A 25338-nucleotide genomic window follows, 5' to 3' on the forward strand; every position below is an offset into this window, starting at 1 on the left:
GTGCTTCATTCTGAATGCAGTTTCTGAGGTCGTAGATAACCTTGAAGAGAAGATGACTCAGTTTTTGAGATACCCCATCACTGAAGTCAGGATAGTCACTGCAACTCAGGACTGGCTGGCATCAGCTTGTTTTAGCTCCTAATTGGGAAAGACTAAACTGTCTGCTTCTTTTAAATGCAAATGTTTCCACTCTGTGACTCACATCTCCCACTGCAGGTTTAGTCCTCTCTTTTCATCTGTTTTAAATGGTGCCTTGAAAGTTTTGTAGGGAAAAAGTATTACTCCCACCTGGAATCATGATAGGTACTGTCTGTAGGTGTGCTTAGTCTAGTGCCCAATGTGTTTCCTCAGAACAAATTCAGAAAACAGTTTTCAGAACAATAGAAGAGACAGAAGAAAAAAAAAAACAAAACAGCTAGTTCTTATGAGAAATTTCTGGGAGTACTTTTCTCAGACCCACTAGGACCAGCCTGAGGCTCCCTTTCTCAATGAATGTCATCTTTGGGCTAACTGGTGTCTTTTTTACACAAAATAACTCCCATAAAAAATATCTCAGGATGACATTGTATTCTGACTCTGTTTCAAAACAGTCGATAAATACCATCAGTGAAATCTATGTGGATTATGATTGTTATTATAGCAGCTCCAGGAGAGCACAGGTAGCCCTGCTGTGACAGATGCTTCTCAACCACAGAACTCTCTTTGAGGCTACACCTGTACTTTTGAATAAAGCAGAAGCTAGACCTGTTATTTGGCCCTGGGCTGGGCCACGTGGTGTAATCTGGACCTTTCAAAATACATGATGCTTGTTTCTGGATCTTTCTTAAGGTATTTGGAACAAATTAGTCACATAATAATACCTACAAGCTCCCTTTCTCTCGTGCACTAGTACACGCATCTTCATCATGGAGTTTCAGTCCCCTGTGTGCTGGGAGCAGCCTGTGGTCTGTGCTGTTCCAGCAGTGATGTGCTGGTCTGGTGCAAGGTCATGTCAGAGAGAATGCTAGTGATGGAGTGAGACAGGAGGGTGGCAGAGCTGTGATACAGCTTGTCTGGTTTATTAAGCAGTGTAGGCATAGTGCACTGTGCAAAGGCAGAAGATCTCGCAGTCCAGACTTCAGCCTGGCTTTGTGGCATTAGGGTTTTGGTGTTCCCTTCTGTGGGGAGCTAAACAGCACTTTGTTCCCCAGCCCCTGGGGCTGCTGCTGTGATTTAAAGAGCTGGAAGAATAAGGACAGTGTGGCTCAGCACAGTCTCCAAATCAGACTTGTCAGGCAAAGGGCCCTTGTGTATTCAGAGGTGAACAGGTGGCTGTTCTGAAGGTGACCAGTCGAGGTGTTTCCCTGAGAGGCAGGAACTCAGCACTCTCAAGATCTGCTCAGTCTCTACCAAGTCCTGGACAGCAGTTCATTGATCTCAAAGTATATTAAATTAAACATTTCAGGCTCTCTGAATCAGCAAATTCAGCTTTAATTGTATTTTTTTAATTAAATTCTGTAAACAAATTAATTACTTTTGCAATATATTACCTTTTGCAGTATATTTTAGATATTAATTGCTGTAACTACAGTACTGAGACAACTGTAATAGTTCACAAACCTATGCTAGTTTAATAGAGATCTTTATTTTTAAGGGATTTTTCTAGTCCAGCTTGTGTTTTTTTGTGGTTTTTCTGTTTGGCTTTATTTTATTTGATTTTGATTGTGGTTCAGATTTTTTGTAATTTTTATTTTCCTCTTGGAGGAGGGCCATTCGCAGCAATTGAGAAAGGGACATCCAAGTCGAGGTCAGAAGCCAATTTTATTGAGCATACAAGGAATTTATATAGGGTTTTACTTGTATGGCACTTATATAGGGCTCTCTCTTTTTGGCAACAATTTCCCATTGGTTACACATTCTTCATGCCATCAGTTACCTGGTAATCATTACAAAGTTCCCTAACATCTCTCTTGCTCACTTCTACCCCAGGGAGTAGTTATCTGTGTCTGTCTCTCCCATGGTTTCTGTTTGATTAGGCTGAGGATACTAGGTTCCTTTATCAGTTCCATTGTGCTGTTTTATTCCCCATAGGCCATGTATGCTTTTTATTAACAAAGAGCTCCTGTTTATACATTTCCATGTCATCCAGAGGTTGGAAAAGTGGTAGAACAATAGTGGTTGCTTTCTCAAACCTGTCAGTGTTTATTTTTACACTTAGTATTAATCCAATTGACATTAACTCTTTCACTGGGACAACACACACACACACATATATATATGTCTGTAGGACAGTGACTATTAAAAAGTTTTGTTACTTTGGAAAGTGGCAGAGCGTCTTCTCTCACAGAAAATTTTAGGGAATTTGGAGGTTTGGGTTTTTTTTTGGTTTCTTTTTTTGGTGGTGCTTTTTTTTTGTTTGCTTTTGTTTTGGCTTTTTATGTTCAAGCATTCTAAGATATTTAGATGGAAGACAAGGATGGTTAAAGTAACCATGCCCACCACTTCCAAAGCAGCCTTTCTTGGCCTGCTAATGGCTGGCAGGTAGCCCGGGCTGTGTAATGAGCTGTGTGAAGGGCAGGTAGCCCCTGAAATTACAGAAGAGAATTGTGACAGAATAAAGGCAAAGATGAAACTTTTGTGACCTCTTCTTATGAACAAAAAAGCTGTGGCACTTTCTCATTGTAGTTTATATTGAATAGATTGGATCTTGACCTTAATTTTAGTTTTCTTCAGTTAAAAAAAAAAAAAAAAAAGGTATTTTGGCTATGTTTAAATAAGAGAACAATGTTATTTCCAGGGATTCAATAAATGGGAATGTTCTTCACCAGCTGTAAAAAGGTTTTACTGGGGTTGGCTCTGCAGTAACCCCTTTGTTGCTCGAAGTCACAATTATTCTCTTTCAAAAGGATGTAAAACTTTCATATTCAGAGTTTCAACATAGCAAAAATGACTGATAAAGTGGATAATACTAAGTAAAGGTGCACCATAGGACAAATATAAAGTGCAAGAAGGATCAAAAATTAATGGTCTAAGGAGGTCTGTAGATATTCTAGGAAAAAGAAGTCATTAATCTCACTCCCTTTCCTTCTGTAAAAGAGGTTTTTTTTTATGGTGTGACCATCTGTGATAAGAAGTGATCTTCTAATGTGTGATTTGTGATAAAAAGTGATTTTAATGTGTTTCGATGTTGGAAGACTTTATAATATTGTCATGCCATGGAGGATGTTTGGGGTTTGCATTTTTTTTCATCTTGACACTGTTTTTTTTAAATACCTAATTTATTGCCATTTATTAATCAAATTGGTAGGATAATTAGAAGTAAAGCCAAATCTTAAAAAACTCTCCTTTCTCTCTTGGATCCCTTCTCCCCAGGCTGAACTGCACTCTCAATTCCTCTACCTCCTCCCTGCACAGTGTTGTGGGGGGATCAGGAACGGGGGCTCCTGCCAGTTCACCACATTGTTTCTGCTGCTCCTTCCTCCTAAGAGGCAGGACTCCTCACACTCCTCCCCTGCTCCAGAGACAGGGTCTCTCCCACAGCAGACAGACCTCCACCAACTTCTCCAACGCAAGTCTTTCCCATGGGCTGCAGTTCTTCAGGAACTGCTCCAGTGTGGGTCCCTTGTGGGGTCCCAAGTCCTGCCAGAAAACCTGCTCCAGCGTGGGCTTCTCTCTCCATGGTGCCACAAGTCCTGCCAGGATCCTGTTCCAGGGTGAGTTTGCCACAAATTCACAGCCTTTTTCTGGGCATTCACCTGCTCCAGGATGGGGTCTTTCACAGGCTGCAGGTGGATCTCTGATCCTCTGTGTATCTCTGTGGGCTGCAGGGTCACAGCCACCTCAGCATGGTCTGCACGACAGGCTGTGGGGAATCTGCTCCAGCAGCTGGAGCACCTCCTCCCCCACTCTCTTCACTGACCTCGGTGTCTGCAGGGCTGTTTTTGCCATATTTTCTTCATTCCTGTCTGTGGCTGCAGTTGCTGTTGCACAGGGGTGTTTTTTTCCCCTTCTCAAATCTATTATCCCAGAGGTGCTATCACTGTCACTGATGTGCTTCGACTTGGTCAGTGGCAGATCTGTCTTGGAGCCATCTAACACTGGCTCTGTTCAACATGAGAGAAACTTCTTTCAGCTTCTCAGAGAAGTCCTCCCCCTACCAAGAGAGTTGATATGCAAACTCAGTGGAGTGAGACTGAATAAAATAAATGAAATAGGCTTCAGGTAGGTCTTGTATAGCAAATGTTACTTTTATATGTTAAGTATTTCTTGACAGTCTTTGAATCCTAGTAGTATTGACTTCCAGTTATGAGCAGTACTTGAGGATCATTTCTCTTTTAAGGTCAATTAGTATTTAAATAGTTCATAGTTAATAGTAAATAGTTGATGTTTTAAAATAATAGGGATCTCCCGAAGTCTGAGAGAACACCACAGGAGTTTTGGGACCTCCTTTTCTCTTCAAATTAGTCTTCCCCCTCTTGATTCAAGCATGATATATCCTGTGATGGAAGAAAAGGTGAGAGCTGAATCCAGTTTTCTGCTACTTTGGCAAACATTTTGAGCCAGCCTTATGTTTCTTCCTCTTTTTGTTCCATTTTAAAAAGAAACTTTCACTGAAATTCAGAGGAGAAAAGGAAAAGGCACTTCATTCACCCAAGAACTTCTATAGGATTCCTGTATGAATTCACTTCCCCTATTACCTACCTACAGCCCAACATTCATCTCCAAGACTACTCATCATATCTGGCTCTGGGTTGTGCAAGGGCAATAGATTCATCTTTCCTTCCAGTTGGAACTGAGTGATTTTATATAAAAGAGACTCTTTGAAATACACTGAAAAAGAGCAGCCATCTGTGTTCAGAGAAAAAAATTGAAAGTTTTTTTATTCTAGGAAGAGGTTATGTACTCTTTTGCACGCTCACAGAATTCTTTTGCTTTTGCTTCACCAAGTACACTCTAGGTGCAGATACAGCAGAAGAATAACATCTTCTACAATCTATGCAGTCAGGAAACTAAAATAGTAATAGTGAACACTTAACTCTTCATCCATCTTGTGAAATAATTTAAGTATCTAATTGGGTACTGTAAATTCTAACATGAAGGTGTGCATGTGTATCATTGCACACAGAGCCCTTCTTAGATTACTCTGAAATTCAGGGAGATGGCAAACAAGCTGTGGCAACACCTACAGTGTCTCATTTATGATTTATGCAAATCTGTGGCACGTATTATTTAATATCCAAGTAGCAAGCTGTTAATATCTGTTATCTATCTCAAACCCTGTAAAAGACAACCAAATAATTAAGTTGAGGAGTAAGTTGGGCTTGAGAGCAGTATTCTTGGGTCCAACAACACAGAGCCTTTCTCAGTATTTTCAGTTCCTCTGGGTCTTATCTCATGGGTTGTGCCATGTGAGCTCACAGAGACCTGTACCAGCTCTCCTTCTAAACATCATGCAGAACACAACTGAATATTTTAGGTGCATTTGTAGAATGTTGCTGCTCCCCTGATCATTGGATGATTTATCCAAAATCTAGAGAAGACTACTCAGTAAGCTCAGTCAAAGAATGTTAACCAAGATTCTCAGACAACTGGTGTACATCAAAATTCTCTGTGTACCTAACCAGAAACTTATTATCATTAAAAATTAAAAGAATAAAAAAACAAATCCCTTTCTAAGGAGAGCAGATAGATTGTGTTAAGGAATCTGCATGAAATATGAAATGAGCTGTTTGATAGCACTTTGTGTATAACAATTGTCTCCTAGGAATGGACTCTCAGCAGCTCCAAAGCATACAGTTGTTCCCTTAACCTGCATGGAACCACCCCTCCAGATGACTCTGTTTTAGAACTGTTTTATTTCTTGTCAGCCGAAGTCTTCTTACTGGACCCATTGCAACTAGAAGCATGATCAGTTTTCCTCATGGAAAGCCTAAGTAGCATGGAAGCCTAAGTAGGCGTACATTCAAGCTCAAATGGACAAAATTATTGCAAGGTTGGTGTGGATTTCTGCACTTGGAGAAAACAGCTTGCATCATTTTAGAAAAGTGTCTCCAGACTATTTTATATTAATTCTGTAAACTTCCAGTTAGCGTTTATAGTATTTCTTTCGCCTAGGTATTCATATATTTGCATTTCGAAAGAAACAGAAGCATTTCAAGGAGTCATTGTTGAAAAAAGGTGCTGTTAATTTGTCCAGATGAAAATAATAAACTAAATGCTTTCCACTAACACATTCAGCAAATCATTTCTCAAGACCCATTTAGCTAATGTCTATTGAAAAAGCAGTGTAGTTGAGTCATATAATTGATTATAAAGGTAATTAGTTTATTTCCAGATACTGCATGTCCAACTCTTGTTTTCCATTCACGTTTATATTTCAACAGGGATGCTAAATATTTATAAATACAAGCTGTCTCTGTTAAAGAACTATCGATAAACAATTTTCAAGTCATCCTTTTGTTCATTCTGTCACTTATCATACTCAAGACGTAAAATATTTTTAGATACAAGCTGTCTCTGTCAAAAATTGCTTTCATCTGATGCTCTCACTGTTGCATTCATCAGGGAATCAGAGAAGTGGAGAATGCTCAATAGAGGTTTAAATAATAAAGAGCTGTGTACTGCAGCAAAGAGACTTATTTTTTCTACTTCAACCCTTTGAACTGTTATCTGATCAGGACATTCCTTTTAAATTTCTTGATTTACATTTCCACAATGGAAATTTGAACCTATTATGCCACATTAACACACAAAGTCATCACTCAGTAAATAAAGCTTCTTTCTGTCTTTAAGCTATTATTCCTGGAGAGGGATTCCTGCAAAGGAATGTTAGTGAGCAGTGCTGTACCCTGCTCTGCTCCCAGAGACTTCAACCCTTTTAATTTATCCAGGATAGAGGTCAAATAGATTAATACTGATCCACTCATGATCCGGAGTTGGGGGCATTTTCCAGCCGCAGTGGGACTGGTAATGAGATCTTGTCCTTCCTTTCTCTCTGTGTAGCTCTGACACTGGCTTACATGCTAAAAGAACAAAAACTTAATTATGACTATGTGATTCTTTCTAATGATGAAAATGAAGTCTAATCATGAATGATGACTCATTACAACTTTAATACGATTACAAATGTAATTCTGACTGGAATCTCTCTGCAGCACAGTTTGACACATAAATGAACCAGAAGAAAAAGATTCTCAATCACAATTTCTGTTATAAAGGGTATCAACTCTGGGTTTTGTGCATGTTTCATACCAAGTTTAATTTCTATCAGAAGCAGTGAAGGGAAGAAGAAAGAAGAGTTCTGACACTATAATGAAGGCTTATAAGCATGTGAAAGAGTATTGCAATGAAATGTATTTATAAATAGTGACAAGTTAGGAGCAGAAAAAACACTTTCAAAAGAGAATCACAGGTTAAATAAAGACTGGCTGAAACAAGTAAATTGAGATATCACTAAATTATTAAATACTCACACGTTTCTTTCCTGCTGCTATCTGTGATGTTACAACATACAAAGCAATACAATATGAAAAATAAATACTGCTGATCTTGATATGTCCCCAGCTTTTCTCAATAGGCATTGAGAAAGTCAGAATCAGAATAGAAGACTTATGGCAAGGTTAATAATCACAGAATTATAGGATGGATGAGGCTGGAGAGGACCTCTCCTGATCCAGCCTCTCTGCTCAAACAGGGCTACCTGGAGCCTGCTACATGTCCACATGGCTTTTGAGTGTCTCAAAGGATGGAGATTTCACTGACCTCTCTTTGTCACCTGCTAGAGGCACAGACCCAGCTCTCATCCTAGAAGGAAGATCCTCAAGAGTATATTGAAACACCCATGTTGGTAGGACTGCTTTTCAGAACTTTTCTCAAGGAATATGAATTAAAATCTCTGAGTGGGAAAAAAAGTAGGAGGAGAAGGGATAGACACTGACATAAAAATGAATGAATAAGTATCTTACAAAAATTAAATGTCCATTGGCTTTAATTTTTAATTTTCTAGCTGGGCCAACCCATATCCCATATTCCCTACTACACTCACACACACACACACACACACACACATACACACATATATGTATATATATATATATCTCAGTATATTACAGGAGGTTTGTTAAAGGAATTTACCTGGTTATTTCTATATGGCATACCACAGGCATTTGTGAATGCATTCTAAGCACATGCAGAGCTGAAAAAGAGCCATAACTGTAAAAGTACCCAGAAAGTCTTGGGCATAAACTCTATGAAGGCAAACCCCACTCAGAAGCAGGGGGATCAGAGCCTGTCAGAATTTACAAGAACTGGAGCTGTGAATAACTTTCTATATGTATGTAGATCTATAAAATTTAGGATTGAGTTGATTTTATAATATATGTACTTCCAAAACTGTTTGTTATTTTTTGTTGTTAGTGCCATAAAAATAAAGTCCACAGCCAGTTTTCAGATTATGCTGGATTTTATATTGTATATACTGTATATATTGTATTGTATGTATTGTATATACTGTTTAGGGTTTTATAGTATTCATCCTTCTCTTTTCAAGTTCCAAGCTCACATGGGATTTTATTGTACTTCTTTCCAGACTGCCAACTGCAAACATATACTCATATAACATACATGTATGCATGTGTATGTACAATTCTTCTGTTGCTTGAAAGCAAAACAAAATGGTGGAGAGAGCTTTATAAACTTTTCAATTTAAGGCTGAGTTACCAAAGCTGTTCTTTCTTCACTCTTTTGCACCTCACTGGATACATCTAAGGAATGAGAGTCCTCATTTCAGGTTTCTTCTGTTTATTAAGTTCAAAATCACATTATCTGCCTTTTAAAGTTACTTTAACTAAAACAGCATCCATTTATATGATGTATGTAAGGAGCTGTCACATTACAAATGCAGTTCTCTAGGTGTTGCTCTGATAATTGCCCCATGCTGCTTATGCAATTTTTGCCAGCTAACATTATATATTTATGTAGTAAAGGGAATGGTGGTATGTTTACACTGTAAATGTTCACACTATATCAAGTGCTTCTGGAACATAAGGGCCTAGAGAGTGACCTAAGATAGAGATGTTACTAAACTTAAAGATGCACATTTTTCATTTAATTTTTTTTTACATTTTGGAGCTTGCAACTAGGATCTGAGATCTCAGTGATTCAAGTGCTCGCAGGCTTCTAATTTATTCATTACAATATAACAGTTAAAAGGAAACTTAGAGAATCACATCTTGGATTTAGGAAGATGTGAGGTTTCTCTGTCCCTTTTAATCTGGTATCTTACATATTAGTGTGTCAGTGTTGAATGACAGCTATTCAAGTTAGCTCTTCAGACTAAAGGTAACTGTCTAGTTTTATTTGACCTGTAGAAGCTGAAAATTCTCTAAGGCCTGAGCAGCAGACATTGCAAACCTGGATTTCTCCAAGGATTTCAGTACATTACTGCAAGGTGTTCAGGATTCACACAGCCTGATAGAGAGAAACTGATGTGTGACATTCTAGACAAGTGGTCTATGCATTGGCTGGAGAACTGGGATTCACCCATCTGGGGAGCAGCCCAGTGTAAAGGGTCCTGGGGCTCCCAGTGGACAAGTTCAATTTTAGTGAACAGGGTCCTTCTGCAGCAAAAAAACCACCAGGGTACTGCATTATATTTGCTGTTGTGGCTAGTGTAAGGGGTACCTTAGCATGGCATTTAGGTGTTTTACTCACATCTTGGTAATACTTAAACTGTCATTCCCACCATAACTCAAGCGTGGAAGAGAAGTACCAAATTAGGATCAAATGTCCTTCTCATCTGGTGCTACCATCAAAAGCAGATGCATAGAAAAAAACAGTACTTCCCTTGAATAATATGTAAACATCCAAGCATTTGTGTTTAAATAAATCCCTGCACTTCCCTTCAGCTTATCATGTACCTCACGGGTTTTGAGGGAGAGATTTTACATCACATCTTGTTCATCTGTTTTACCATCAAATCTCTAAGGCCTTGGATGAAAATTATCTGCTTCTGGTCTCTCATTACTGTCTTTTTTTTTTTTTTTCTGGGACTTCTCCTAGGGGACCTCAAGTTGAAACGCATTTTCTGAAATCCTTTCCCAATTTAAAAAAAAAAAAATAAAAAAGAAAGGGGAAAAAAAAGGTGGGTGGTGGGTGTTCTGGTGGGAAAATCTGTGCATGTTCTTCAACAGTGAACACAGCCACAAAGTGTCTCTTCAGCTTTCTTCTGTGACTTTATTTTTCCTGAAGGCTCTTTTTATAGCTTGATAATCTGTGGGATTTGAAGTCTCTGAGAGTTCTTCCTCCTGATATGTTTGAAGAAAGATTTATTAATTTTTATGATTTTTACTACTTCTACCTCAAGCTCTTCTTTCACTCAGGTTTATGGAGTTTTTTAACTTCCCAGATATCACTTTTCTTCTATTTTCTTCATTTCAACATGATCCCAGTTCTTTGAAGACTGCTTTCAAATAACTCCCATTTCCTCTGCCTTTTAACCAGGCTTGCTTCTTTTCTCAGGACTTTTATGAGTAGTATAGATTTGTTCTGTGCTTCTAATACAGCTTCCCTAAGAATTCTCCAAGATGCATGCAACATTCTTAGGTTTTAATTCCCTTAACTGCCCTTTTAAACTTTTTTTTGTTTGTTTTTGTTATAACAGCCTTTCAGATTCTTAAGATCACATGGCATTAACTTATAGACACACAGAAGCAGAACTTGGTTTTTATTTTAAGAATTCATGTGTTTTAATTGAGAAATTATTTTCTTTTTCTTTTCTCTTTGGACTTGATCTGGTTAAGGGTCAATGTTACACTGCTATTATTGAATTATAGTGATACTATGGAAGGAGGGTGCTCCCAGTTTCTGCTAGTGCACTTTCTTTGCCAGGCAGCACACTAGGACCAGTTATGACAGGCAGTGTTACCTGCAGCTGTTCTGCCAGTGTCCCTATGAGCTATCTACTCAACTTTCAAAACACAACGTGTGCTTTTAAATGCTTTGCTTCAAAATTGGATTCTGGATGGGAGCTTGTATTTTCCAAAATATTTAAAGACCTTTAGGGAAATGTTAAGAAGGAGTCCTAATACTGTTTCTGAATGAAACAAATTTTGTTTCCTAAGTTCATTTTCCATAAAGTAGCACTGAAATTAATTAAACTCCTTATTTCTGATGTGTTTTTGGCTCAAATAACTATTTCCTAATTTTATTTCTGAATTACCCACATGTGGCAAAATAGTAGGGTTTCTTTCCCCCGAGTTTCTCTAATTATAACATCAGCGGTGTTTTCTTTGGTAGCAATTTGTGAAAGAAGTAGGATTTTCACCTATAACGCTGTCTTAAAAAATCAAGGTCAATGTGGTGATTTGGAATTTATAATTATTTTGGTTTTAGTCCCTGTGTTTTAGACTTTTTTCACCTTCTATTTTCTGCACAGACAGGAATAACACTGAGGGAACCTTAAGGCAGTTTCTGTAAAATGATTATTCAAAATTATTAAAATAAATGTGAATATTTTCACATTAAAATAATTCCTCCTCCTTTCCACAACTGTTAAACGTTTCAACATCCTGGACTCAAAACTGGAGGGACACGGATTTGGTGGGTTGACATCTGGCTGGACAAAGAACCAGCTGGATTGTCGCACACAAAGAATTGTGGTCAGCAGCTCAATGTCCAAGTGGAGATCAGTGATGAGTGGTGCTCCTCAGGGGTCAGTATTGGGACCAGAATTGCTTAAAATGCTTGTTGGTGGCATGAACAGTGGAATTCAGTGCACCCTCAGCAAGTTTGACACGACACCATGATGTGTTGTGCAGTTGACACTCTGGAGGAAAGGGAAACCATCCAGACAGACCTTGGCAAGTTTGAAAAGAGTCTGTGCAAACTTCATCATGTTCAACAAGGCCAAGTGTGGGGTGCTGCACCTGTACTCATGTTAAAAAATCAATTTTTTATCTTGGAGTCTGCTAGCATTATTTTAAGGCTGGATTGGTTTACTGTAAAAATAGTATATTAGTGAATTCTCAGGACTCTTGCCATCAGTAAAATCTTCAGGAATTATTTGAAAAAGTTAAATAATTGATGGATGAAACTAATTCTTCTTACTACCTCTAATTATTGTACCTTTCATTTTCATTTGGATATCTTAACCTCAATCATCCTAATAGGGCTTAGTTTTCAGAAAAATTATGATAATCTAATCCACTTTAGAAAAATCCACATTGAAAAGCCCTGGAAAAATGGAAAAAAGATCATTGGTCTTCCAGTCTAGTGTTTCTGTAGTTTCTATAGTTGTCTAACTATACATGTTGACACTTGAACCCACTCATTATGTCTTTTTTATTGTTATAACAATATGTAAAAGAAACTTGTTTTGATAAAATCATGAACCTATAATTAAGATCTTGCTCTTGTTCAAGGACAGGTCGATATCCATATTGACCTTTGGCCAAGTCACTACTAAAACATATTTATCAGCAGCTGATGAAAATGTTTGTCACAGGTAATCAAATAGTTTTCCATCAGTAGATACCACTGACAATGGATGGCAGATTTATTCATTTATTCAACAAACACATAGAAGGAACAAAGTCAGGATCTGAATGCTACTCCAAATGTCATGCTTCAGCTGCAGACCTAAGAGCTTCACTGCAGTTCCTTGCCTTGCACAATGCAGCAGGCATCAGTTATTATGTCCTCAATATGTTTGTTACATGTAAGAGAATTCATTAAACCATATAATCAAATTTTGCCATACTTTCAATACAAAAGAAATGTCGTATTCCTCATCAGAATTAGGCTCAATAGTTATCTGACATTTTAATCATGGTACATTTTCTGTTAGTTCTTATGCTTGCATCTTAGATATTTTTGTCAAAAGTGTTTCAGTTTGTCCTTTTTTATGACATCTCCTCTATTCTGCTTAAATCATTTTATTTCATCCTTACACTGTAATACTCTAATACTATTTATGCTGGTAATTTCATGTGGCATGTCTCTTGTTTCTTTAGAAATTTTTACTGAAAAGCACTAATAAAGTAAATAAGTAATAATATTTAATATTAACTATCAAATTAATTTCAAAAAATACTGAAGAACCAAATATTGGTTTGTTTGGGTTTTTTTAACACAGATCTAAATAAAGAAAATAATTTACAAATTTTTTTGCAAACCACTGAGAGCCTTGTTTTTTTGTCTTCTGAATCTTTTGTATTCTGAGTCAGTCAGCTTTCTGAAGAATTTCTAACATATTGCAGAGAAACAACTGTCAGCTTTATTGCTTTGTACTGTTCTGGATCAAACAGAAGAAAACCAAGTCTAGGTGAATGAAAAATATTATTTTACCAATTAAATCAAACTCTTTCATAAACAGAAGTCATCACAAGTGAAACGCTATACATCTGTATGCAATGTACTTTAGAACAATAAACTTGTTCTTTTCAAAAGTGTTGACAGAATGAAAGGGCTCCAGAACTTAGCAAAACAGTTGTAATAACTTACACACATTGAATAATTTCATCCTTTTTAAGAAAAGATTAAACTTTGAGGTGGAAAGCTGGTGGCCAGTATTCCATATTGTATTTAGAGGGCATTTAGTAAAACTACTTTTTTTTTAATTAGACCCTTACTTTCTCAGAACCAAAGCTGTTCTATTTTAATATCTCTATCCTTTTAAAAAAATTTTCCTCAGCTTGATATGACCATAACTCCTATAATAATTTTTATATAATGAGAATTGCAACATTTTAAGGCATTTAAAATTATAAGCACTGAATTACTTTGTTTTGAACATTTAATCCTTTTTCTTTTGTGCTCTCCTATAAAAATATAAAAAGCACCCATCTGCTTTGTGACTCACTGAGAATGGTGAATAATGCTTAGTCTAACATATCAACTGTATCTTGTTTATCCAACTAAATATCCTGATACATGTGAATTTGCATACCCTATAAAGAAAAGTTTTAGAAGAAAGAATGAAAAGTACTGTGATACATTACTGGGTATTGTACTAAAAACCTATTACAATTTTAGGCATTGAATCAAATAAACTATCCCTGCCAACACTCCAAGCTTCATTTTAATATTCTGTATAAACTCATAAGACCATTTGTCTTTCTAAAAGATGAGGTTACCTTGCAATAAATTTAAATGTAGTGTGTGAATTATTTATGTATAAGGGAGCATATCTGGATAATTCTATTTTTCTCAAAAGGATTTTCTCACTTTAATGGAAGTTTATAGATTTATGAAATATCTTTCTGTGCCTAGGATTCCAGACATTTTTTGGTCATATGTGTACTTTAGGTTACACCCAAAATACAGCAATTACAGTTTGACTGTTCACTAAAATCTGGATTTAAAAAAAATATTAATTAAAAAAACCTGCACTACTCTTACATTGAAAAAAATTCAAAAACCAAACCAAACAAACAAAAACAACAAAAAACAACCACAAACAAAAAAAACCCAAAAGAAAATGAAACACACACAAAAAAACCCAACAAAAAAGCCAAATGAACAAACAAAAACCCCATAAAAACCACAACAATCAAACAAACAATACCAAACAAACAAACAAACAAAAAAAAAAAGCCAAAACCAACCAAACTACAAGAACAACCCAGAAAACATTCTCAGTAAATCCATATGTGAGTGATCTATAATTGTTTTCCATACACCCATTTCTGGGAACTCATGGAAGTGCTATTACAAAGAATACTTTATTACTGACCTTTCACTCCATTAGGATGTTTCCTTTTATACAGGTCGTACACAACAGCAGAGTATGTGTGAAAGAAGAGATGTGGGCAAAGTTTCATAATTATATTTCCTGTAGACTTGGGACAGACTTTTATTATGGCTTTTAGGGATGTGTGGCCACTAAAGACCAAGTATTGGCTTTCTGAAGTCTATGAATGGGCAAAGTAGCTTGTGACCCTTAAAGCACTTGCTCCGTCTTCTAATAACTCTCACTGTCAAAGACAGCTGCTAGAGCAGAACAAGCAGGTACTGAGCTATTATGTGGAGCCTGAGAATTTATTATATCTGACACACTCTATAATAATCTGCATGGTTGTTCTTTAACATCCATGCACCTAGGGCTCCCCCTCCTCCTCACAGTACTAGCAATGATTATTATTCCCAGTATCAAAATATGCTTTTGGCATGTTATACCTCTTGTTATAATCACAGTCAATGTTGATTGCAAATTAGTTTTTTTCTAAAAACCAAAGTTGTAGATATTACAGCCTGACATTATTATTAAAAGATAGAGCTAATAATGTTGTTTTTACAAGAGGCTTGACACTTAAAGGACTAATCCATTTTTATCATACATCAAAGCATAGTTTTATTTGTTATCACTTTTTCCCCTCCTCTTTGTCCTTTAAAAATTATTTTATTAAATTCATAATTGCTCTTTTTGTTTGAATTTTGATCCCTTATTTGCATATAATTTGTCTCAATTTGAAATCCAATTTCCTAGTGTATGTTATCATGAATTTTTCATCTCTGTGCCTTATTACGCATAAAAGCAAATGACAGTGAGCATTAAATAAGTTTCAAAGTATTAATGATCTATTTAATACTGGTTCCTTGAGAAAACATGTTATGCAAAAAAACCAAGTATTTGAAAATAGGAGAAAAGGGAGTGCAAATTTAAATCTATGTAAAAATCATTACAATTTCTATTGGATTATGAAAATAATGTTTCAAATTATTACTGTATCAAATGGTATAAAAAAAATCTTGCAAAAAACTCACAGTTGTTCATTTGTAGCCTTTTGCTTAAACATCTATTTCTCCATATGCAGGTAGGTTGCATAACTCAGTTTATGCCTAAATAATATATTATAATTTCACAATTTTGTAAATATTTTACATAAAGATATAGATTTTTATTCTAGGAAATCATGCAAGTAAAATAATATTTGTTCTTTATTTTATTATTGTATGTAGTAATAGAGAATTATTTAATGAAACAGTAGCTGAGCTACTCTATCCTTTCACTACAGGCTGAGTATTGTCTATCCCTAGTCTTTCAAATCTAGCAGAGTTTACATGGCCTCAGGCATGCTGCTCCAGTGTTTTCCATTCATAACTAGAAATTCATAATTAGAAAGCTTTTCTCAGTCTTCAGTGTAAGATTTGCTGTAATGAAGACTACTGATGGCATTTTATTGACTCAGGAAAATAATGTAAAACTGGTACCTTTACAACAACACTTTTAACATAGATACTATACCCTTCTATCGAACTCTCTTTTTTTCTAGATAAACCTCTTGCCCAAATAATGTTGCTTTTGAGATGGTTTAAAACTGTCTTCCTTCTTCTGACCCCCAAATTTATTCATTTGGTCTTCAATTATATTCATAGTGAGTAGCAGTATTATTTCTCATGATTTCCATCACACATCTTACTAGCATAACCCAAAAGACTGTTTTTCTCATTTGTGGGACATCAGGTTGTTGACTCTTATGAAGCTTGCAGTCATCTGCCAGATATTTTTTATTTTATGTTTGTTCCTTTTTAAAGAGTAGTAATATGTAGTTGTTTTCATTGGATATTGTTGAACTCAGACCCTGTCCCACTCTATCAAGATGATTTTCATCCTGTCCAGGAGAGTGTTTGCTCTTCTCTTTCTCTATCTGTTCACCATTTGTGAATGGTCTAAGTGCTGTTGTTGGTTCATAAATCTGGCTGCTAACAAAAATGCTTCAAAAGATTGAGCTAGAGGCCTTCTCAGAATATAAAATATAGCATCTCCTTCTGTAGAAATGTTTTAACTTATATATTCTTTCATGAATGAATGTGACTAGGGGGTTGTTATTAATGTTTCTGTGGAAGGATGGCATGTCGAAAGCTTTACATGGCATTTTCACTTTTGCTCCTTGTAGTCTTAAAATACTACTTTAGCTACCCTATAAAAGGACTAAATTGGATTTTACTAGATGTTTTTGGTTTGGTTTTTCTTGCATTTAAAAACATTGTTTTTAAATCTTCTTTAATATTCCCTCAATACTTTTAAATGTATATTTGATGTGTAGTTCCCATTTTCTATCTCATTACATGCTAAGAGTAACTGCTTTATGATGCCTTGCTATTTTGCTGCCCTTACATCTTTGAAAGTTATTTTATAGCCTCCCCTTTCCTGGTTCTTAGTGACTGGTACTACAGCCACTTGTCATAAAAATATTATTTTTTCTGCTGTATGATTTCACCTCAGATGCAATCACTTTGCTTAACAGATGATGTCACAGTTGAGATTTTTTCATTGGATATTTGTGTCTTTCTCAAATTTCCAAATCAGAGTATTTATCCTAAAGCTCTTACAGATGAGTTAAAGCTTTTCTTACACTGCTCCATAAAAAGTTAAATATGCATTGATTTATTTGTATCATGCAACACACCAATTTATGCTTTTTACCATACAAAGACAACGGTTGACCCATTATTAAAACCTTTTCTATCTAAATAAATATTTTTCAAGAATTTCTAAATAGTTAACTTGTCTAGTGTCTTCCAGAACATTTCCATTAACTCCTGTTACAACTGTACCATCTAGGTCACTGTCTTGGTTTTATTACCAACAGACTGTTCACAGATCATAAACAGGCAGAGGTGCAAACACTCCTAAGGACAGCATAATTACATGGCAAAACCATTCTGTGACTTCAGATTCAAACAATATTACTTCCCTTTTTCAAATGGTATCATTAAGGCAAAGACTGTGCAGTATCTTGTCATGGATTACCATAACAGACCTGCAGCAGTGCAAGGATTTAGGGCCTTCATATTCTGAGTTTTCTTCTTCCTTTAAAACTAGAAACTTACTCAAATCAACAAAGTCAATGTATTGCTGTATCTGGAGACCTAATGTTGCAGGTGCTGTGGGAATCTCAATTTGAAAAACACAGTAAATCTATAGAAATCTATAGGAATAGAATTAGAAACAGGCAAAAGAATGACAGGAAGATAGTTTCCTTCAGAAAGTATTATGACAATATCTACACTGGTTTTTATACTTTTAAAAACTTACGATTTTGTTTCATGTTTAGCACTGAGGACATGAACTTCTGTCTCTTTTATTAACTTAGGCCTTATCCTGATGATAGATTGGAAGTTATATTTTAATAAATCATAACTATTATGGTAAGAGACTTTTAATAACTTACTGTATCATTTTATTTTTTTATCATTATTTTACAGACTAACTATGCTAGCTAGAAGTTCACCAGGTTTTTCAGTTTTTTAAAGTCACTATGCAATTACTTTAAGTTATTCCCCCCCACTCATCCCTTTTTGGAAGACATTTTCCATAAATATTTAAAAAGTTAACAAACACATGTTTTTAATAATGCTGGATTTATAACTTCTGTATTTCAGCTGAAAACCTTCCTTCCTACTTGAGAAGACAACATGCTTTTATTTCAGTAATAATGTTCAGACTATTAACAAAATAAAGGATCAACCACTGTTTAAATTCCTCTCACTACCTGCCATGGACACTTATTACTGATTTCAACAGCATTAAAAATGCTGCTCATGAGATTGATTTATATAGAGCAGGAAAATTCTTTCTTTTTTACACAGAATCACAGAATGCATGAGATTGGAAGGGATCACAATGGGTCATCCAGTCCATCCTCCCTGCTCAAACAGGGTCATCCTAGAGCACATGGCACAGGATTGTGTCCAGGCAATTCTTGAATATGCCAAGTGAGGGATTCTCTCTGGGCAGCCTGTTCCAGTGCATTTTCACCTGAACAGTGAAGAAATTCTTCCTTGCATTTGGATAGAATTTTCTGTGCATCAGAGTCTGCCTGTTGCCCCTTGCCCTATTGCTTGGCACCACCAAGAGGAGCCTGGCTGCATCTTCCTGACATCCTCCCTTCAGATTCTTATAGACATTGATAAGGTTTCACTGCTGTTTCTTCTGGAGGCTGAACAAGCCTGGCTCCCCCAGCCTGTCCTTATAAAAGGGATGCTCAATTCCCTTTATAAACTTTGTAGTTCTCTGCTGAAGCTGCTCCAGGATCTCCAAGTCTCTCTTGCACTGAAGCCCAGAACTGGATACAGAACTCCAGATGTGGACTCATCAGGGTAAAGTAGAGGGGAAGGATCACCTCCATCGACCCACTGGCAGTGTTTTTCCCAAAGAACTCCAGGATACTATTGGCCCTTGGCCATAAGGCACTGCTGGCTCATTGCCAGCCTATTATCCACTGTGATCTTCAGTTCTTTCCCTGCTGCTTTCTTCTGGGTTTTTTTTCACAATTGTTATCTTTCTTTAAGTTATCCTTTTGGGGTCTAAAACTTGACTTCAAATTACAGAAATGTTATAAATGTATATTCCTGTTATCTGTCTTCAAATTAGATGTTAAGTGAAACCATTGCCAGAACTGCACATGCCAGTTTCTGAAATATACCCCTAGATTTTTCATTCTCTTAATATTTCTGCAATATTTTAAAAAAAGTCTACAGATAGATCTTCTCTAATGTGCCATTGAAACAGTAGGAGAACAATGCTATTAGCTGTACTTCCTCTGCAACTGTGTAGAATTGAGAAAAAGATTCATTCCTAGCTTTAGAAACTGTACATTACTGATCAACACAGGAAAGTTAATGAAACACAGGTATCTTTTGGGAGATATACAAGACATGCTGAGAAGTCAACAACTGAGGAAGCAAAAAACTATGAGCCCTATAAACTGATTTCACAGATATATTAATGAAATAATTCACTAATCCCCAATTGTCTTAAGGTGTGAACACCTGTGGTAGGACAAACAAGGTAGTGTTAATGAAAACATTAAAGACAAATCATGCTGATGTCTTTATGCTCACTGTCCTGTGATAGAATAATATATCTGTTTCACTGACAGGGTTTTTGCATCTGACATTTTTCCAGTATTTTCAGAATCAATGGGCTGAATTCCTTTGGACTTCAATCTGCCTTAGCAAAATTTAAGAAAAAAAATAAAATAAAAAATAAAGCTATAGAACTACTATATTGCACCTTGGGAAAGCAGCTTGAGGCTGCTCAAAGTACTACCTAGTAAATTTCCAAGGACATCTGAGTTTTGAGTGAAACGGGGTCCACACATGTTAGTCAGTTTTTAAGAAACATCTTTCAAGAGTGCAGGAGTAAGCAATCCCCATATGTTGAAAGTGAAGCAAGAGAGGCAGAAGCCTGGCTTGTCAGAACAGTGATATCCTTCAGAACCTAGGCAGGAAAAGAAGGTATAAGGATTCTGGAAGCAAGGTCAGGCTATACAATAGGACTGTAGAGATGGTGTTAACCTCTATTGGAAGAGGATCAATATAGCCAAAGCTCAATAGGAGTTAAAGATGGCCAAAATATTGGTGGACAACAAATTGAGGCTTTAGGTACATTAGCAGCAAAAGTAGGTCTAAAGAAACATTGATTTGCTACTTGGTGGGGCTGATCACTTCAGGAATATGGGTGAAAATAAATCATAAATATTTATTGCCTTCTTCAGTTCTGTCTTTGACACCAATCATGTGTCTTGAGGCTCTGGGATCCCTGGGATGTAATACCATGATTGACCATGAGTGATAAGCTCTCAAATGACTTTGAATTGGTATACAGTTTGCTGCTGTAACTGAGTGCACATAATTCTATGGGACCTGGTGGGATTTATCCCAGTGTAATGAAATACTGGACTGATGTTATTGCAAGACCTACTGTAGTTATGTATCAACAGTATTAGGAATCTAGATAAGTTCCAGGTGACTGGAAGATGCCAAATATTTTTCCAGTTTTTAAAAAGAGCAAGGGAGAAGACCCTGCTAATTATAGACCTGACAGTCTTGTTTATGGGTTTTGTAAAATTATAAAAATTATTATCCTGGGAGTTAATGAAAAACCCTTGAAGATCATGCAGTTATTGGTCAAAACCAACATGGATTCATGAAGTGAAAACCTACTAACTTATGACAAGGATACTTTCCTAGCAAATGAAGAGAAGACAGTAAGCATGTTTTTGGAATTTAGAAAAGGTTTTGATACCATTTCTCACAACATCTTTATGGAGAAGGTGTCCAGTACATAGCTGAACACGTACACTGTATGGTAGGTGAATGGTAGGATGGGGTCAATGTGATGCAGTAACAGAAGCAACATCTAAATGACAGGCAACCATAAGTGGCGCTCCCTCAGGGCTCAACTTGAGAGAAGGTTCTCTTCAATGTTTCTGTTAATGACCTGGACACAGGAGTTAGGCCACAAAGAGTTTGCTGAAGATAACAAATTAGGAGGAGTCATTGATACCCTGAGAGTAGAGAGGCCTTAGAGAGTGATATTGATAATGAGAGTAATGGCTAAATACCAATCACATGAAGCTAAGCAACAACCAATCCTGGATTCTATATTTGGGACAGTATAATGCTTTGTGCCTAGGTGCATGTATAGACTGGAGGACAAGAGGCTGAAATGGAGCTCTGCAGAAAGGGTTCTGAGAGGTTTGTTTGCTTTGAAATTCAATACAAGCTAATGATGTTCCCTGGCAGCCAAGAGGGACAAAAGTATCCTGGTGTGCTTTAAGGAGAGCACAGCTGACTGGTCAAAAGGACTGGCTATCCCACCCCATCTCAGCATTGGTGCTGCCTCACCACAAGTTCTGAGCACAGTGTCTGGCTCTTTCAGACACCAGAATCTGATTAAAAGTGAATGAGGTAAAACTGAAGAACAATGAACAAATTATATAAATATTTGTGCTACATGAGCTCAGTTTGGCTCTCACCTTCTGACGTTTATCTATGAAATTACCTGTTAAGGAGTACAAGCTGCCTACATCTGACAGATACTTTGAATTAGTTGCAAAGGTATGTGAACTAACAGCTGTCTTTTGGAGGAATTAGTATGTAAACTTAATGACATACTGCTTTGCTCTGAGCTGTGCTTCACGGTGTATCAACATGCCAAAAAAAGAAATATGGCTAAGGGGAAAAAAGGGTCATTGTTTTCACAAACCATTGTATTCATCACTCTGGCTTATAGGAAGGCAGAACTGTTAACTGTTAGACATAGAAGATCTTTTAAAAAGTCATCGAGGCAAAGGCTTAATTCTCTTTTCAAGGCATTATACAACAGTATTGTATAATATCTGTGTTTTGTATTTTCTTCCCATCCCTTTTGTTTTCAGCACAGGACTGCAGGCTGTCTCGCAATTCAATATTCGTTGATACATATTTTTACCCATCAGTAATACAGATTTTAAAATCAGTGTTAACTGTCAATTTTGTTGATGATGCACAAGACAGAATAGAGCACAGCTTGTGGTTTTACAGTTTTTTGTCAGCAGTATTGACAGCAGTAAAACCCTGAAGCAGAACCTACACAGAAAGCAGATATGTGCACTAACAAGATGTTATTTTTAGAGTTTCTTTTCTAGCTCATAGCTTTTTACTGGCAATATTTTAATTGGTCCAATGCCAACATAAAAAATATAATGTTTTACAGCTGTAATCAAAGTACACTTGGGAACTATCTGACCCAGTAATATAATTCCCCTTCTGTCTCAATACAAGCACACTTAATTAAATATAATCCAGTCTTCTCCCAATAAAAGACATATTTCACCTCTGACCAGTCCACAGGTTGTACATTAAGCTCAGGCTTCCAACTATACAGCAAAAAACATACTGAGAGAAAGAGAAAGGGAGAAGTTTACATTTCTTTTTCTCAAATTATATTTTAAAAATAAGTGTAGCAGTAGAAGAAAAAAAAACAAAAACACCTTGTGAATATTTTTTTTTCCTCTTACAAAATAACAACTACAACTTTCTTAACTTTTAACAAAAAATACTGACAGGTAGTATCATTAAATTCTCATTACTGGAAACAGCAATTTTTAAGAATGAATGATAATGACATTAGTTTTCATATACTTTATTACTAAATAGCAAAAGTTTAAAATAAGGTCTTTTGTGAATCATTAAAAAATCTAAGCTAGAAATTATTGCTTAAGACTGCTAAACATTTGACCATACCTTGTTTAGCTAACATGAGAATTAAAAAATACTTTATGATCTTGTCTATAACCCTGCTTTACTCAAGGAGAAGGATCAGAGGCAGGACAAGTGCTGCACATTTTCATGTTGTAGCGACAAGTGTCGCAAGTTTTCTCATTATAGTTCTAGGACTGCTTATGTGGGTGTGATAAGTCCTAGGATTCTTTAGTCAGCGCTGCTGAGGCCACACCAGGAGTGCTGTGCCCAGTTCTGAGCTCTTTGGTACAAGAGAGGCATGGACATAGAGGAGAGAGTCGAAAGAAGGGCCACAGAGAAGATTAAGGGCATCTCTCCCATGAGGAAAACCTGAGAGACCTAGGATTGCTCAGCCTGGAGAAGGGAATGGTCAGGAGGGAACTCAGAAGGTTTGTAAATACCTGAAAGGGAGGGCGCTAAGAGAATGGAGCCAGATTCCTTTTAGGAGTTCCCAGTGGCAGGGAAGAGACAAGGGGCACAAACTGGTATGCAGAAGGCTCTCTCTGAACATTGGGAAGCACTGTTTCATTGTGATAGTAACTGAGCTCTAGCACAGCTTGCTCAGGGGGATTGCAGAGATACTCAAAATTATGGATATGGGGGCCTAGGAAATTTTATTTGAGCAGGTGGGCTGAACAAGAAGTTCAGAGCTCCCTTCTGCAATTCTGTCCTCAACCATGCTGTGATTCTGAAGTTAAATGTTTCCTAATATCTCCTATTAGCATTGCAATGCTTTTAAAAAACCTTAAGTATCAAGTGAAATTTTTCTGTGTTGGGATATCTGTTCCTGGATAATGAAATTACAATAATAGTAACAACAATAATAACAACAACAAGCAGAAAAGCAGAAAAGGTTAAAAAAAAAATGCTCTGGTTTACCAGGAGAGGAGAATAAGAGAGAAGTAAGGCGAGAGGGAGAGAAGGAGGGAAAGAAGGGGGGAGGAAGGAAGAACTATTAATATGATAATAATAAATCAAACAGAAAACTCCCTGCTTTTTCTTAGATTTGTTCAACCACAACCCTACGGAGTAGAGAGATCAGTAACCTGAGAGAAGCCCCAAGGATTGCACGGATGGTGCAGAACTGTTTGATGATGTTAAGCACAGATGGATGTCGCACTGTTTGATTTGTTTAGCACACAACTGGTGATTGTTGAGAGCACAGTCCAGAACAACTTGTACAGTACAGTAGCAAGGCAAGTCACTAATCATATATTGCTCAGTTAATCAATCTTTCACCTAAGAAAGAACAAATGGCACAATTCATAAAGAGTCTACTTCAAGTGTACAAAGGTACAAATACATTGGAATTTCTGCTCTACCCTTGTAATCCGTAAAATAAACTTGTTTGGTTTCTAGATTGGCTAGATGTTCACTGTCAAAGTGAATTCACTGTCATGCTTTATCTCTTCTGAAAGATAATTTTAAATAAATTTATCACTAATAAATTCATTATCCATAAGCTCAGATAAGAATGAGTCAATAATAAACAATGTCAAGATAAACTAAAAATACTTTGGGACTCTCTGCAAGAAATTAATAGAGCAATGGTTCCAACTGTTCTTACGGTGATGGCACAAAGTCAGTGATGGCCTTAACTTGATGTTAGTGCCAGAGAGATGGCAGGCTGTAGTGCCTTGTGTGTGGACCATCAAAGCCCTAGAAAAATAATCAGGAAACTGGAATTTGAGTTGGTGCCTAAGTCCTTGTGCACTCTCGAGAAACCGATTCAGCTCCTAAAGTTCTGTTTCCAACCATGTCCATAATCAATTCAGTTACACAAAGTGACCTATTGTCTGTTTTTTCCTCATCATTAGCGTGTTGTACACCTTACCTGTAGGTCTTGGTAAGGCAAACAGTTAGGTTCCATAAAGTAAACCCTCCAATAAAGTGGTGCAAAAATGTGACAGCAAGAAATGTTTGTCTTTGGTGTGACAAAGTGGTTGCCACCTCTCCATGGGGAATTTTACATTAAATAAACGTTGGTTGAAACTTCTGAAATTAACAGGGAATCAACTACAAAGAGTGAAGGCTCTTAATTAGGAAATAGTTCATTCTTGTTACTCTTTATATGGGAGAAGGAAACCAGAATTAAGTTATTCTCCAAGGATTAATGAGGTTTCACCGTGCAGAGGGAAAAAACAATCTTAGATTTCTTTGTTAATGGCAATGAATCCGGACATCTATTATTTTGTTCCATTAACTTATGAAGAGGTATAAGTGGCTCCAGTTACAAGGTAGATCAAGCCTTCGTGTTTAGAAAGAAATATCCTCTGCTCTTCAGGAGAGCGTACGTGGACTAACATCCTGCCTGGATGTCTCAGCATTCCTTTGGATAAAATCTGACAC

This window comes from Parus major, chromosome 2 (assembly GCF_001522545.3).
Source record: "Parus major isolate Abel chromosome 2, Parus_major1.1, whole genome shotgun sequence".
Lineage (NCBI taxonomy): Eukaryota > Metazoa > Chordata > Aves > Passeriformes > Paridae > Parus > Parus major.